This window comes from Schistocerca cancellata, chromosome 6, assembly GCF_023864275.1.
Source record: "Schistocerca cancellata isolate TAMUIC-IGC-003103 chromosome 6, iqSchCanc2.1, whole genome shotgun sequence".
In the NCBI taxonomy this organism is placed as follows: Eukaryota; Metazoa; Arthropoda; class Insecta; order Orthoptera; family Acrididae; genus Schistocerca; species Schistocerca cancellata.
In genome coordinates this window covers 230,916,659-230,929,517 of record NC_064631.1, presented here as the reverse complement: position 1 = coordinate 230,929,517, position 12,859 = coordinate 230,916,659, and the positions used below count along the sequence as shown (strand labels likewise).

At 41.9% G+C, this 12,859-nt stretch overlaps 2 pseudogenes; both read right to left on the bottom strand.

Moving 5' to 3' along the window:
- Nucleotides 1-294: 294 nt before the first annotated feature.
- Nucleotides 295-412, bottom strand: LOC126089532 (5S ribosomal RNA; annotated as a pseudogene).
- A 12,099-nt stretch (nt 413-12,511) lies between these two features.
- LOC126089530 (5S ribosomal RNA) lies at nt 12,512-12,629 on the bottom strand (annotated as a pseudogene).
- Between the last annotated feature and the right edge of the window lie 230 nt (nt 12,630-12,859).

The window sequence follows — 12,859 nt, the reverse complement described above, 5'->3', positions numbered from 1 at the left end:
TTTTGGAAATTCAAACAATAAGGGGTTGAAGTAGTGGTTGAAAGTTTTTTAAAAATTAATCATTATCAAAGAACTAAACTAAAACTAAACTCCTCCCGCACAGGCCATGAAGGCCCAAAGGTACCAACTGACCGCCTTATCCTCAGTCCACAGGCGTCACTGGATGCGGATATGGAGGGGCATGTGGTCAGCACACCGCTCTCGCGGCCGCAGGTCAGTTTCTGAGTGTGGAGCCGCTACTTCCCAATCAAGTAGCTCCTCAGTTTGCCTCACAAGGGGTGAGTGCACCCCACTTGCCAACAGCGCTCGGCAGACCGGATGGTCACCCATCCAAGTGCTAGCCCAGCCCGACAACGCTTAACTTCAGTGATCTGACGGGAACCGGTGTTACCACTGTGGTAAGGCCATTGGCTTATGTAAGAATTACTAAAGCTTTTTTAAAGCTATATCTATGAAGACTGATATTTGACTTGTCGCTTACAAATAAAAAAAGTTCGTGTTTCAACGTTTTTGAAAATTCAACCCCCAAGAAGATGAAATCGGGATGAGAATTTTTAAGAATGTGTTTCCCGGTATTAAGGAAAAAGGTAAATCCTATAAAAGTGGTACTTGACTTGTTGGTTGGATACAAAGAAATATGTGATAGAGGATGAAAGTTTCTATGGAAATATCACCACAAGAACGCAAAAGGCAAGATCAACAAAAACGTTGGACCCCAACTGCCAGAGTTGCTTTTTGGTCAGAACTACATTCGGAAAAGACCATGCTTTAGAAGCCTCAATTAACGTAAAAAGTTTAGAAGAGGTTCCAATTTGTGAACTAAATCAAGGAAAACTATTTAACAGTTAATACTACAGACTGACTTTGTAAGAATTGCACAGAAAAAGAAATGGTTCATTAACACATTAATTTTTCAGTAGGCCTAATCTATGTTTATGAAATTAGTTTTGATGTAATTACTATGCAAAAGCAAGCGAAGCAGTGGACACTAAGCTGGTCATTGATATAAAAAGGACGTATGACACTCTTGGAAGAGAAAAGATATGACAATTTCTCAACAGACTGCAACTGTCAAAATGAACGGAACTGAGAATCAGAAATTTGTATAACAAATCCCTCACTTGCGTCGTAATAGATGGAAAAAACCGGAATGGTTTAGAATAGAGGGGTTCTACAAGCAAGTGTGCTGTCTCCAGTAATCTTTAATATAGTTATAGACAACATCATAAAGAAAGTTCTTCAAGGGCCAACAGCAGATGATGGGAAAATCATGTCATATGCAGAGAAGCAGAAATGGGAAAAACGATCAAGTATGTCGCAGAGAGTAAGAAGCAGGCATGGAAGGAAGCTTAGCAAAACGTGAGGTAAAGGAAATCAGCAGGAAAAATTAACGAAATGAAGGAGTTAGGTAGTAATGTAAAAATTATTCAAGAAGTAGTAGATGCTTTCAAATATCTAGGTAGTAAATGAACCAGCAAACGATATACCACGGATGAGATTTCGGGGAGGATAGAAAATTGTTCAGAGTTTTAATACTGTGTATCAGATACAATTATAAATTGGAAAATATCTTCCAAATCAAAGCTCTACATTACTTGACTATTCTGTAATTCGCACTTAAGTGCCTGGCAGAGGGTTCATCGAACCAGGTGTAAGATATTTCTCTACCGTTCTACTCTTGAAACCGTGTGGGAAAAACGAATACTTAAATTTCTTCCTGCGAGCATTAACAAAATATTTTCAAATTCTGAGGAGAAATTTGATGATAATACTTACCAGTGTGCCGTGCTCTGAACTTTTTCGATATCCTCCAACAGTCTTATCTCTTGTGGACCCCACATTGCGCAGCAGCACTCGAGAAAACGACGGACAAGGGTAGTGTAGACAATCTATTTCTGAGAAATGTTAATAAATGCATTCATACCTAAAGCAATAAAGTGTTCAGGATCTTTAAAACAATTCCTCTTAAATGGATGTTTTATTTCCATAATCACTTCTAAAAAACATTTCTGTCACAACTAATACCATTTATTTTATATGTGAAAACTAGATACTCTTGCAAATGAACCACGGGGCTACAATAATCTACTTTTTGAGATCCTGTATTAAGGTTTCTTAAATTCCACTGCGAGATATTCTTTGAACAGAAAATATTATTTTACACGCGGAGGGTTTCTATAAGATATATGCGAGAAAAAATTATGTCATACTATTTTCGAATTCAGCGATGGCCATGTTGTTCACTCTTTTGCAGTAAATCGTGCACATGGCGCCATTGTTCATAAAGTGAAGTCTACCGTCATTGATAGTCGAGAATCGTGATAGGAATATGTTTTGTAGTTGTTCAAGTGAACCAGCACAACTCCCCAAAATTATAGACACATCTCACACTTAATGTAGGTTGGTGCAGCCCTATTTCCAGTGCCAATAGTTCCTCACTATGTATTACGCTCCCAAAGTGCCTCAAGGTCAGTAATATGCAAGTATTTCCTTGTATTAAAAGTAATTGGTAAGCAAACGTATGCGATGATTCCATTAGTGGTACGTAGCGCATGTCATACTTACATTTTGGATACATGAAGAAGAAAACGATGAAAGATGTCTGGAGCTTTGATGATGACGATGTCTCTGATGGTATAGCAACAAAACTACTGCAGTGAGTATTCCAACTTTTATAACGCAAGACGATGCTGAGTCAGAAAGTTCGGATAGGCAACAAATGAGTTTATTCAACATTAGCATGACGCTCAAGGATCTGGAGGGACCTATAGAATTTGGGGGGGGGGGCAGATATCCAGGCAGGACTGGCATAACAGAGGATGGGACGGATTAAGGATTTGTAGGTGTGGAGGATGGTAGAGGGGTGCAACCCCCATGTCTGGCCAGAGAGGAGTTTGAGGAGTTGGAGGCGGTTGTGGGCTTTGGATTGGATGTAGCGGAGATGATGGATCCAGGTGAGGTGACGGTCAATGGCGAGGCCAAGGTAGGTGAGGGTGGGGGTGAGGCAGACAGGACGGGCGCAGTCAGTAAGGGAGAAATCCAGGAGCCGGAAGGAGCGAGTGGTACGACCTATGATGATTGCCTGGGTCTTGGAAGGATTGATTTTCAGGAGCCACTGGTTACACCATGCGGCGAGGTCAAGGTGATTCTGGAGAAGGCGGTGGGACCGTTGGAGGGTAGGAGCAAGGGCGAGGAATGCGGTGTCATCAGCATATTGCAAGAGGTGTACTGGAGGGGGGGGGGGGTTGGGGCATATCTGCCGTGTACAGGAGGTAGAGGAGAGGGGAGAGGACAGAGCCCTGCGGTACACCTGCAGAGGCGTAGAAGGTGTGGGAAATGGCATTATGGATGGTAACATAGGAGGGGCGGTGGGAGAGGAAGGAGGCCATCAGACGGATGTAGTTGATAGGAAGGGCGTAGGTTTGGAGTTTAAACAGGAGACCGGGATGCCAGACACGGTCGTAGGCCTTTTCGAGGTCGAGGGAGACAAAAATTGCGGAGCGACGGGAGTTAAGCTGGAGGGAGAGGAGATGAGTGAGGCGGAGGAGTTGGTCATCAGCAGAGAAGGAAGGTCGAAAGCCACATTGGGTGCTGGGGAATAGTTAAAGTCTGCAATAAGCTTATAAAGTATAAAAGGTGGTACAGTAATAAAAAGCAATAAAAAGAAGAAAACGACAGAAGTAATATTGTTAAAAAGACGAAAACTTAAAAAACAGTGGTTGACATATGCTCTAGTGCCAATATTCTAGACAAAGACATAAATATTAAACACCGTTGATATTGAACCGGGTAATATTAAACAACATAAAACAAATCGCTAAAGGGGCCACAAATGAAAGAAAATATAGTTCTGCACATAATCAGCGCCCTCTGTTATCGCTAACGCCAGAATTCCGCACAGGCGGGAAGTAGTTGGAGGAACGTGACCGGCAGAGGGCCCCTCGTTCCCTGTGATACTCCGTTGCAAGAAAAGAATGAGAAAATTCCGTAAGAGTGGATGATCTACATTATCTGATTAATGCAGTCTATGTAATGAATAAAGAAGGAACAAGAACCTACTAGAGTCATGCGTAAAACGTATGGAAACGAAGTAAATATGTTGTGCACTCAATACTAGGTGAACTTACGAACACACTATATATAACAGAGGCGTGCATAAGCTTATTGCATATTTTAAGTGTTGTATTCCCCTTTTATTTTCGCGGGTTCAATTACTTATTGAAAACTAGTGTATGTCGACATTAGCGACATCTGGTCAACTTACAACACAAGCATCTTGTGGCTACTGTACGGCAGCTTGTTTTGAACAGTAATTTTACTGACAACGTGACTCGTGCATGTGATGTGATTTATATGTATTTGACGATGCTGGTGCTGATTCCACATTTAGCATTTGACGATGCCACTATGGCTGCAGTACATTAGGACTTTGTTTTTATGAAACAGGTACGCCTCTTCATCTTTAAAGCGCACAAATGTAAGTTTTGTCAGTACTACTTTTCAATATGCTCTATGTATTGTTCTTAAGCTGTATACAGTTTGCGAGTGTATTTATATTTTTCTCGTTTTTGCTGCAGATCTGATGATGGTCATTAAAGACCGAAACCGGTAATGTGTTAAACAAAAAAGATTGTGACCATAGACGTAAATTAAAGGAAACTTATTTAATCCTGTCGCTCTCTATAATCCTTTTAAGGAACTGGGCTGAAGCTATTTTCGTATTGTCTCATTTCTTCTTTTGCTGTCCCTTCTCTCTTATCCACGATGCCCCGTAAAAAAAGCGTCTCTGTAGCCTGTACTCTGCTCAGCTCTTTATTTGTCCAAGTCCGACCTTCTGATTCACAGGTCAAAACTGGCAGATCATTTGGAGTAGTCCGCTCAATTAAGTACCAATATCACTAACGTGGATTTGGGTTAGGAATTTGGAACATACACTGTACTCGAAAATTACGAATTACCTCGAAGATAACGATTTACAGACAAATATCCAACACTGGTTCAGAAAATGTCTTTCTTGCAAACACGACCAGCTTTCTATTCACACGAAGTAATGTGCTGTCGGCGGAGGATCTCAAATTGATTCCATATATTTTAGATTTCCAGAAGTCTTGTGACAAGGTTCTTTACAAGCGACTTCTAACCAAATTGCGTGTCCATGGGCTGTCGTCTCAGTTGTCTCGTCTGCCAGAAAGGTCACAGCCATAGTAACTGACGGAAAACAGAAATGTTATCCGACGTTCCCCGAGCACGTGTTATAGACCCTCTGCTGTTCCTGATATACATAAAAGTTTCAGAAGAGAACCTGAGCATTTCCTGTTCGTTTTGTTTGTCTTTGTAGTTAGTCCTTTGACTGTGACGCTGGCTCATATTGCACGTAAATATCGACTCATATTGCACGTAAATATCGGAATAGATTTTTGTGATACCATTGACTTCAAGTGCAAGAGCTGGTGATGGTTGCCTAGATGCAGGGACAATGACGTCACAATCTAGGATGGCAGTAACCCCTTCCACTTATTAATAATGTGAGAAGCATACCTTTTATCTTCCTCTCCCACTCTCTTCCCTCTTCACCTCCCTCCCATATACAGACGATCTCTGCATACTATTTTAGTTTGTAATAAAAGGAGGCAGCCAATCAGAACGTACCTGTAAAATCATGTTATCTTCTTTAGAAATTATTAAAAATGGCGCCAAGATACACAGAATTTCCGAAAAAATGACGTACGGTTCGCACGATTTGGTGACATGTTCAAAAATACAGTATTTACTTAAATTGCGTCATCTGTCCCTCTCCGCCCCCCCCCCCCATCTTTCTTTCTCTCTGTCTCTCTTTCTCTTTCTCTCTCTGTCTCCGTCTCTCTCTCTTTCTCTCCTTGTCTGCCTCATCATCAAATTTCATCTCACATTTATGGCACACACTACAAAAAATCAGCATTCAAGACAAGAACAGCAATAAATGCTATCTATTTAAAAATACAGATTAAGTTAAAACACAGGCACATATAAGCTTCAAGACAATAATGTTGTATCTAAAGAGAACAACTACCTTAATTAAGACGCTGTAACATTACAGGAGCAGCTGGTTAAATTCAAACTGAAAAGTAAATCTCAAGAACAGCAAATTCTGAAAAATATAGTAGTTAATCTAGGGAAGATCAAACATGAATTAATAACAAATACTTTGAATGAGGAATGAAATCGGGAGAAGAGCCATCAAATCTTCAGCACAGTAACTACTTTTAAATAAAGCATCAAATCTCGAGGGCAGTAAATACTTTAAAGAAGGCATCAAATCTCTAAAAGAGTGAATATTTTAAATAAGGCATCGAATCTCGAGAACATGACATTTCGTAAAATCTATCATTAAATTCCCAGGGCAAGTCCAGAAGTGGACGAGCCTAAACAACATAGACTGTAACGTCGCTGTGAACCGGAACACCTCACAATAGGCCGCCTGAGCAACTGAGATTAGCTGCATGTAAGACACGCACAAAATTCGATTTTAAGACAAGAGATGCCCTCGATCATGCAGCACCATATGTCAACTTCTTTTTCTGACATGTTAGGCCGGCCGCGGTGGCCGAGCGATTCTGGGCGCTTCAGTCAGGAACCGCGAGACTGCTACGGTCGCAGGTTCCAATCCTGCCTCGGGCATGGATGTGTGTGATCTCCTTATGTTAGTTAGGTTTAAGTAGTTCTAAGTTCTAGGGGACTGATGACCTCAGATGTTAAGTCCCATAGTGTTCAGAGCCATTTGAACCAATTGTTTGACAGCTTAGGTAAAGGAATATATCTCTCCCGATGTGAATACGATAAAAGGGAACTGGCATGTTCACATTCACACGTAGAACACTTTCTGTATGCAAGGCAAGTAACTGCGGCAGATTATTACGCAGTAAACAGTTTCTTCACTAGCAGAACAGGTAAGTTGTGAAATTCAAATACTAGGTGTGAAGGCCGTCAGTAATACACTTTAAATTTATAAACCATCAAATATAATACTTACACTGAAGAGCCAAAGGAAAAACCTGCCTAATATCGTGTAGGGGCCCCGCGAGCACCCAGATGTGCTGCAACACAACGTGGCACGGGTTCGACTAATGTCTGAAATAGTTCTGGGGGGAACTGATACCGTGAACCCTGCACGGCTGTCCGTAAATTCATAACAGTAAGACGGGATGGAGATCTCTTCTGAACAGCACTTTGCAAGGCATCCCACATATGTTCATTAATGTTCGGGTCTGGGAAGTTTGGTGGCCTGCAGAAGCGATCCTAGATCCACTATGCAGAAATTCTGGAAGTGTGAAGTGTCGCATTGTCCTGCTGGAATTACCCAAGTCCCTCGGAATGCATAAAGTACATGAATGGATGCAAGTGATCCGACAGGATGCTTAAGTACGCATCACCTGTCACAGTCGTATCTAGATGCATCAGGGGTCCCGTATCACTCCAACAGCACACGCTCCACACCATTACAGAACCTCCACCACCTTGAGCAGTCCCCTGCTGACATGCAGGGTCCATAGATTCTTGAGATTGTCTGCATACCCGTACACGTCCATCCACTCAATACAACTTGAAACGAAACTCGTTCGACCAGGCAACATATTTCCAGTCATCAACAGTCCAATGGAGGTGTTGACGGGCCCAGCCGAGGCGTAAAGCTTCGTGTTGTGCAATCATCACGGATACACGAGTGGGCCTTCGGCCCCGAAAGACCATATCGATTGTGTTTCATTGAATGGTTCGCACGCTGACACTTGTTGATGGCCCAGCATTGAAATCTGCTGCAATATGCGGGAGGGCTGCACTTCTGTCACGTTGAACAATTCTCCTCAGCGTTGTTAGTTCTGTTCTTGCAGGATATTTTTCCGGCTGATCGTACGGGAAAATCCCCACTTCATCGCTACCTCAGAGATGCTGTGTCCCATTGCTTGTGCGGCGACTATAACACCATGTTCAAACTCTCTTAAATCTTGATCACCTGCCATAGTAGCAGCAGTAACCGATCTATCAACTGTACCAGACACTTTTTTTCTTATACAGGGGTTGCTACCCGCGGTTCCGTCATATGTCTGTTTACATACCTCTGTATTTGAATACGCATGCCTATACCAGTTTCTTTGGCGCTTCAATGTGTATTACGACGGTACTGGTCACCACCTACCGTTGTTAAATAGTTAGGTTCGAGCCCCCACGTGCCATGGCACGAATACTCAGCTAGTTGAGCGGCCCAGAGATGTGGCTGGTCTCAAGTTTGGCTTCGGTTTTCGTCGTAGGGTGCCAGCTCACACCTGTCTTAAACTCAATTTTTAAGCTGAAATAAAATGTAAGGAAACAATGCAGGCAGGTATTGCGGTGAAAATTAAAAGTATTGAGTCACTCACGTTGATTTATAATTTTAACAAGTAGTTTATTTCTGTTTTTTCACGGAAGTTTTCAAAATATTCACTAAACACATAAAATGCAGTCTGAGGGGCCTTTACGTGAGGGCGGCCGTTAACAACTGAGGCTACAACAGTTCACTATAAAATTCACATGTCGCGATCACGACACTCGGCAGTCTGTTCACAGTTCACAAAATACACTGTTGTCTGCTGTCCTAATCCACTATACTGCGCTCATCTTGGTCGTTTCCGAAAGTCGCTACACGTATACCCTCGAAACGACTCCCTAACTGATAATAATGTTTGCCAAAAATTACGAAAATTCTAAAACCAAATGCAAAACATATATGATACATTGAAAAAATATGGAACTTTTCTGGGAAATGAGTCCAATTTTTTGTATTTGCGACCGTTTTTCTCAGAAATAATGTTCTTGTGGCGCGATTTTGCTTTTCCCGGATTTTTTATACTAAATATAAATAAACAAATAAAAATACATACTTAATTACTCATCTGCCTCTTTAAACCTTAGAATGGTGCCGCTGGTTTCGTCTCTTTAAATTTAGTTATTACCAAAAACACAGCTTATCTCTGTCGAATCCCATATTCCGACCTCTCATTGAGAAACGGTACAGATTGTGCTAAATCGGCTATGATTTCTCGATGCAGCTCTACTAGCTGCATCCGTAGACACTTTTTTTTATATTACTCGGCCAAAGCATTGCCGAAATATTAGCTTTTGAACTTTCATAAATTTATAGTTTTTAAGACTACAATAACATTTAAACTATTACATATTTTTGTGGCGCGTCTAGGTAATTTAGCTCTACACATTCTTCTGTCCATGAGTGCCAACTCGCACCTGCGTGACACTGTTAGTTTTATTTTTATCAATTTTCCCCTGGAATACAAATTCCTCTAAGGGCGAAAAAACGGCCATATGCGCCCATGCCAAGCGCTCTGGTTTTTTCCATGGCCGCGTAAACGCTAGCCACTCGCCAAGGACCGAGCGAGATGGCGCAATGGCTAGCACACTGGACTCGCATTCGGGAGGAAGACGGTCCAAATCCGCGTCCGACCGTCCTGATTTAGTTTTTCCGTGATTTCCCTAAATCGCTCCAGGCAAATGCTGGGATGGTTCCTTTAAAAGGGCACGGCTGACTTCCGTCCTCGTTCTTCCCTAATCCTATGAGCCCGATGACCTCGCTGTCTGGTCTCCTACCCCGAACAACCCAACCCAACCCAACCCACTCGCCACGGCCCCGTAGCAAGCACGAGCCATGTGCTCTGCGGCGGGAAACTGCCGCTCTAATCTCCCCCCACAGCTTGTACACTCACAATATCAAGATAATGGTATCAAATAAAAAACAAATAAACATACCAGAAGGACTTTCCGAGTAGGAGACTGGGTATAGCCAAAACGAGACGACAGGTTACAGTCGCAATAGTGACAGTTTGGTGCCAGAAAAGTTCATACAGCAAAGGCGATAAGTTAGCAACTATGCTCTAGGGAAATAAACATCGGGAGATGCCCAGGCAGGACTGCACGACATGAAAGCTACACAAGGAAGGACACCACACGACAGATGAATTCTAGCGAATCGGTCCAATACTTGCACACCCGGTATCTTTACTGGAGACTCGTAGAAGGGTGCTTCCCGGTTGATGATGTCAACCACTGTTGTTCCTGGAACTGGAGCCACACAGAGGAATGCGCCCCTAAAGCAGCAATAGTCCGCCTGCTGCCATTTGTCGTCTCCTGTTTCGGTGGGGTTGTACCGGACTGATCGTTTAACTTGCTGTCTTCCAACTTCCGCCAAACATTTCTCTGCATGCCTGAAGGACCAGCTCAGTGGTGAACTAGGGATCCAAGAATGGTCAACACGACTCCGCAACACGTGTCAGACTCAGCTCACCTGGAGCCGCTTGCTTCCTGCTGCCACCACCACCGTCCTTGCCAGTCAAATTTCGAGAGACCCCACCAGAGCCCCAGTTCACCATACATACTCGCCCTCTGGCCCAGTCGCAAGCCAGAGGTGACCTATCGACTCGTAGCACGGCACCGGGAACTCCGGCTGATTGTTTGACATTTTATTCCGTCACACACACTGCTGTATCTCCCCCCAATAAAATGGCAAACTGTATAAAATACAGGGTGATTCAAAAAGAATACCACAACTTCAGGAATTTAAAACTCTGCAACGACAAAAGGAAGAGCTAAGCACTATCTGTCGGCGAATTAAGGGATCTATAAAGTTTCATTTAGTTGTACATTTGTTCGCTTGAAGCGCTGTTGACTAGGCGTCAGCGTCAGTTGATGCTAAGATGGCGACCGCTCAACAGAAAGCTTTTTGTGTTATTGAGTACGGCAGAAGTGAATCGACGACAGTTGTACAGCGTGCATTTCGAACGAAGTATGAGAATCCGCGGGAAACAACTCAGTATGAACGTGACTCGCCTAAGGTGAACGTTTTCTGTGCCATTTCAGCCAATAAAGTTTTTGGTCCCTTTTTATTCGAAGGTGCTATTGTAACTGGACTACAGTATCTGGAGATGTTAGAGAATTGGCTGTTCCCTCAGCTCGAACAAGAAGCACAACAATTCATATTTCAGCAGGATGGAGCGCCACCACATTGGCACTTATCTGTCCGTAACTACCTGAACGTCAACTACCCGAGGAACGAGTTGGAGTATCGGGTTGATATTGCTCGAGTGTCTGGAGGGGGCCATATTGAACATCTCTGAACTTGTTTTTGAGTGAAAAAAAAAAAACCTTTTTAAATACTCTTTGTAATGATGTATAACAGAAGGTTATATTATGTTTCTTTCATTAAATACACATTTTTAAAGTTGTGGTATTCTTTTTGAATCACCCTGTATGAATACTATACCCTTAATATAAGAATTAACCGGTTTGTCATACTGAAATAGAAACATTTCAGTTTCATAAATACCCATCTCTACATATAAAAGGCAACGTCCCGACTGATTGACTCATCATCGATCAGCCCAAACCACTAAGAATAGAACTTGAAATTTGCAGAGAGTGTGGATCTTAATCTGCAGGGGTCGTTTAAGGAGGGTTTCTTTGAAATAAGAGAAGAAACATACTTTGACAATATATCACTATTAAGACAACCTACGAAAATAGGTATTTTCTTTCTCGATTAGAAATAAAGAACTATGTGTTTAAACATTCTTGCACATTTATAGCCTATTTCTCTGGGGGTGGAATAGTTTGTGAAAGATTTTTGGGAGCTAAATCATTGTTAACGAACTGCTAAAGTGTTTTAATGCTACGTCTATGAATATTGGTATTTGGCTTCTTGATTAGAAATAAAAAAATACGTGTTTCAGTGGTTTTGGAAATTCAGTCGTTAAGGGCGTGATATAAGGGATGAAATGTTTTATGAAAATATATAATTATGAAAGTATTTTTAAAGCTATTTCTATTAAAATTTGAATTTGTCTTCTCACTTACAAATAAAAAATTAATGTTAAAAAATACATGTTTCACTGTTTTCGGAAATTCAACCTCTGTGTGGGTGAAATAGGGGACGGAAGCTTTTATGGAAATTTTTCAGCACGCAAACATGTTTAAAGTTAAATGTATGGAAATTTTCATTTGGCTTCTTTGCTGGAAATAAAGAAGTATGGATTTCACTGTTCTTGGAAATTCAGTACTTAATGGGGTGAAATAGGGGATGAAAGTCTTTTTGAAAATATGTTGTTGTCAACAGTTTTGAAGCTACGACTACGAAAATTGATATTTGGTTTCTGTCAGATATTAAAATTATGTTTTTTTTGTTTGTTTTTGGAAATGTGTTTTTGGAAATTCAAACAATAAGGGGTTGAAGTAGTGGTTGAAAGTTTTTTTAAAAATTAATCATTATCAAAGAACTAAACTAAAACTAAACTCCTCCCGCACAGGCCATGAAGGCCCAAAGGTACCAACTGACCGCCTTATCCTCAGTCCACAGGCGTCACTGGATGCGGATATGGAGGGGCATGTGGTCAGCACACCGCTCTCGCGGCCGCAGGTCAGTTTCTGAGTGTGGAGCCGCTACTTCCCAATCAAGTAGCTCCTCAGTTTGCCTCACAAGGGGTGAGTGCACCCCACTTGCCAACAGCGCTCGGCAGACCGGATGGTCACCCATCCAAGTGCTAGCCCAGCCCGACAACGCTTAACTTCAGTGATCTGACGGGAACCGGTGTTACCACTGTGGTAAGGCCATTGGCTTATGTAAGAATTACTAAAGCTTTTTTAAAGCTATATCTATGAAGACTGATATTTGACTTGTCGCTTACAAATAAAAAAAGTTCGTGTTTCAACGTTTTTGAAAATTCAACCCCCAAGAAGATGAAATCGGGATGAGAATTTTTAAGAATGTGTTTCCCGGTATTAAGGAAAAAGGTAAATCCTATAAAAGTGGTACTTGACTTGTTGGTTGGATACAAAGAAATATGTG